The sequence below is a fragment of the Ipomoea triloba genome, chromosome 6, assembly GCF_003576645.1.
Source record: "Ipomoea triloba cultivar NCNSP0323 chromosome 6, ASM357664v1".
NCBI classification, from domain to species: domain Eukaryota; kingdom Viridiplantae; phylum Streptophyta; class Magnoliopsida; order Solanales; family Convolvulaceae; genus Ipomoea; species Ipomoea triloba.
Genome location: NC_044921.1, coordinates 4823030 through 4827430, shown reverse-complemented (window position 1 = coordinate 4827430; position 4401 = coordinate 4823030). Strand labels below are relative to the sequence as shown.

At 38.1% G+C, this 4401-nt stretch overlaps 1 long non-coding RNA gene across 5 annotated transcripts; it reads left to right on the top strand.

Annotated features, from left to right (window-relative positions):
• The first annotated feature begins 425 nt into the window (after positions 1–425).
• On the top strand, positions 426–2900 carry LOC116023765. 5 transcript variants are annotated; one of them, XR_004099420.1, is made up of 5 exons: positions 426–499; positions 1106–1191; positions 1359–1484; positions 1999–2038; positions 2499–2900. It is a non-coding gene; the product is annotated as an uncharacterized LOC116023765 (long non-coding RNA). The 5 variants fall into 5 exon arrangements; XR_004099418.1 differs by lacking the exon at positions 426–499 and adding an exon at positions 550–847; XR_004099419.1 differs by lacking the exon at positions 426–499 and adding an exon at positions 550–847 and having other exon boundaries at positions 1078–1191.
• The last annotated feature ends 1501 nt before the right edge of the window (positions 2901–4401 follow it).

The window sequence follows — 4401 nt, the reverse complement described above, 5'->3', positions numbered from 1 at the left end:
TCAGTCTTGCATACTACCACTATAAGATCCGCCTCGTTCACATCGAAAATCTCTCCTTCTCCCGCCACGACAAATGCAAGCGCTCAACTCCACTGCGCTCCGCCCGTCGCTGCTCGACCCACTTCGGAAGATGATGTCGCACTTCCCCTCTGGAGTTTCCGTCAGGCCGCTCCCTAGGAGTCTCCGCGTCATTTCCGCCTCCGCCGCCCCAAGTGGGAGGAAGACCCAAAGAAGCACGTCGGCATCACCGGGATGGGGCTCGTATCCGTCTTCGGCAATGACATGGTCGCCTACTACGAGAAGCTCCTAGTTGGGAGAGAGCGGCATCCGCCATCTATCGGTTTGACGCCTCCAAATTCCCCACCTGATTCGGCGGCCAGATTCGGGGTTTTAAGTTTGAGGGTTATATTGACGATAAGAACGGGCCTCCATCTCTCCCAAAGTCCAGGAGAGAACCTGATTTTGGCTGTTGAGGATGGGAATGTGGACGATGATCGGGGTAATAACAAGTTTCAATTCTGTTCTTATTATTAGGGTTTATTATTCTAATGTATAGTAAAACGAAGAAGGCCTCAAAATGAAGCCTGCAAGGCATGAGAGGAGATGAAGAAGATCCATGGAGGGATCAGTATGTAAGGCGAAGAGATAATGCGTAGAAAGACTAAAAAATCTCTGGAGTAGACGACCTCTTGACGGACGGAAATACTAACGATGGACTAAATGTGGAACACATTAAATAATAGTGATCGTAATTTGGTAAAATTAAGTAAGGTGGACTAAAATTGTGACCGCTGCATAACCTAGATCTGGTTCGGCAGCAGCGACAGTGAGTGTGGCGTTGAAACAGGTATTTTTTTATGCTTCCCACTTCCTCTTATCCCTTTAGTTTTGCTTCTGTTCATTTTATCTGGGCTTAGTGTTTCTGCTGAGAGATTGGACTTGGAGAATGAGTTGAGAGATTGTACTGTGAATGAATGTAATGTATCTTCAATTTGCTGATAGTGTAATTAGCTTGAAGCTATCATTGGTTAGTGTTTTTGAACTTGAAAATTTTTCAAGAAATTAAAGATCATGCAGCAGTTCACGCTGGGCACTTTGCATGCAGAAACTAGTCAGTCACTCATCTCAAGAAGCATGAGCTAAAGACAAGTTATTGCCAGAGCTGGTTTAGATTGGCCAGGCCAATGATGGGTCAGTGATTATGGAATTCATTGTTTTACCATTGTTAGTTGAATTTTCTTTGATAAATGGTGTCTGATAGCTGTCTTGATGAGAATATTCGTTAGTTGAATTTGCCATAGTACGTGTTAGATAAGATGATGAGTTTTGTGAATTTAAGCTTCTAATGGGTTGTGCAGGTAGAGGATGTTGTTTGCATAATGAATAATATAATTCTGCAACTTTGGCTGAGTTATTGTTCACTCTACATGCTTCTCAAATTCGTATAGATCTGCCTACTCTTACTGCTAAAGATACACATACAGGTATTAATTACAACTTCTAAGCACTGCAAACAACTTTAATTTGTCTATCATTTAAATTTTTATATGAGATGGTGTATAAGATTTGAAATGTTGAGAAATTTGCTAATAGTTATCTATGTTATACTGCTCACCTTTTTCTTTGTGATTAATAACAATCTTATTTATAGAGAAACTAATAATAAGGCTAATGTATTACAAGCATTTAAAGAAAAAGTTTATTACAGAAGATGTTTCGAATGAAGTTCTAGAAATCTTAAAGAAAGGTAATTCTCATCTTGCATTAATCTCCTTTCATCATGTTTGTAAAAATCACTAGGTGCCTTCGGACATTAATTTAAGTGGTGAGCACTCATTTAATAATATTTTATTTTTAGAAATCTTATCCAAAACCAAAATATACACATTTTCTAACATGTCAAATGGCATAATACACTAGTATAAACACAAATTATTAATCAAATAATTTTCCATTATTCAATACATGAATAGAAGTTCTCTTACTGAATTTTTGCAGGACTATCCGACTGATTGAGTTTATTACCCTAAGTTCACAGGTGAATGGTGTGTAGCTTTATGTCTTTTATTAGTTGAGCTTGTATTGATAAATGATTATTGTTAAACATCTGTGTATGTTTTGAAGTTTTAATTACATATTGCTTTTCAATATTGTAATTGTTATACCATGATTATAAATGTTTTTTTGTTTGCTTTTGTTGCCAAATGTGTAAAGCTTTTTGTACTCTGGGAAGTGTCCCATAGCACCCTTCAAGAGATTCTATTTGTCAAAAAATTACTTGACCTCTGAAATCTTGTCTCTAAAGGGTTCGTATTGTAGCTGTACGTAGCATATTATATTATTGAGGAGACAATAGGAACTTGGCCTACTGATAAGTGCCAAGAATAGTCGAGTTGAGTGTCAATTATAGGACAATATTATGTAGTTTTGTCACCCATTTGTAATAATTTCATGCGTAAAAGACTCTGATGTGATCAAAATTTCTAATTCAACTTTAGGGCATGCTTTGAAGTCATTTCCACAGAACGGAACGGGATCCAAGGCCAAAAGGAAGCAACAAACGAAGAAGCAACCATGCAGGATCCATCCACGAGGGCTTCACACGTGAAGGGAGCATAGACCAATTCCAGTACGCGTCCACGCCCCCATCCACGCGTGGATGCAGCATGGATCGGCCATTAAGGGCAATCTCGGGATTTTGACTTTATTTATGATGGCTATTTAAACCCTTCCCCTGCATTTTTAGAGGGGAGCCCTAATTTTCTAGATCTGAAATCTCTTTGTTCTCTCCCCTTTGGGGGAAAACCCCCATTATCCCTTAACTTAGATTGATTCTCCAATGGTAGATCTAGCTAGATGATGAAAGCAAAGATGTACTAGGATTCTTAGCTTCGAATGGTAACTCGTCTTTACTTTATCTAGTTTAATTTCATTTGTTATTTCTTTTCAATCTTTCATTGCTTCCTTTTGACATTTCTTATGATGTTTGCTTAGGTTAGATAGGGGATTGGTAGCCCCAAAGCTAGTTGTGTGGTTGTTTTGTTAAGAAATTTCTTGAAAATTGTAAGCTTGATACATTTAGATTCAAAAGCTTGTGTGGTTGATGTTTGATATGCTTTGTGCCTAAGTGTGGCCACATTAGGAAGCAAACTCGTGAAAGTGAGTGTGTGCGCGATAGCGGCCTCTCACGAGTCCAACTCATCCACATCCCTGCCCTATATCCGGGAGGAGTGGTAGACAACATGCTCGATGAAATGCCCCAAACAACTGAGGATGTGGGAGTCCGAGTGTAACGCCACTCGGTGATATGCCGTAAACTCCCTAGTCGAGTCCAAATCATATTGTTTACAAATCCATTAGTAGAGTCGACCATGCATGCTAGCTAAGAGTCCCAATCTCCGTTTCCCTTTCATAGTTTGTCTATTAGTTTTTATACCCTTTTGATGAGTACTCTTTTCAATCTTGATCATTCACGCAACTCTTTTCTCCTGACTTTCTAAATGCCAATACGTTACTCAACTCCAATCTGTCCTCCTTGAGAGACCGACACTCGGGGAGTCTTGACTCTTTGTTTTGCCATTTATACCCTTTCATTCACCTCACCATATACTGAACTCCCTTGTAAAGAAGAGGGAGTTCTTTACTTTCTACTCTCTTTTACTTTGAATTTTTAATTGTCATACCTTGTTGCACCTTCTTTGCTCGCACTTCTAATATGTGGAAAGTGGGAGAATTATCATCTCCTACATTGTTATATGTTATATTTCCTCTTCTTATTTTTGTTGAACATCAGGGATGATCATTTCTAAAGTGTAAAAAGGGGAACATACACCTTGTTGTATACTTTGCTGTGAACAATGGTTTTATGAGATCACATTTTCTATTAATTAGATGAAGCAGTTGTGTACGTGTGTAATTCAATGTTTTGTTGTTTTCATCGTTAGTTTGACTATCTTAGAGTGGTCATTGACACTTATTCTCACACCTAAACTTTTGTGACCAAACTTCTTAAACCATTGTGAGGCTTGTTTAGAGTTACAAACCTGTTAGGGTTATATATTACTATTGAGGTTTAGTACTTTGTGCTTGAGAGAAACATATATAAGTTTACATCTATCATTCAAGAGAACGACAATTACTCACTTTTATAAAAAAAATACTCTTAATTAAATGGCACCATTGTCGAGGATTGGTCTAGTGATATAAAAAAAATGAAAAAATTAAGGAGATAAAATTTTGGACAAGTAGCCTAGCCTATATATAAACAATGATGCTTTTAGGGCATTAGTCTAATGGGTGATAAATCTGACTTACGACTTGCTTGATTGCTTCCAGGCTTCAGTTGTAAGGAGGGTTCGATTCTTGCCACGAATATTAAGGTTTGGATTTGGATTGGATCTT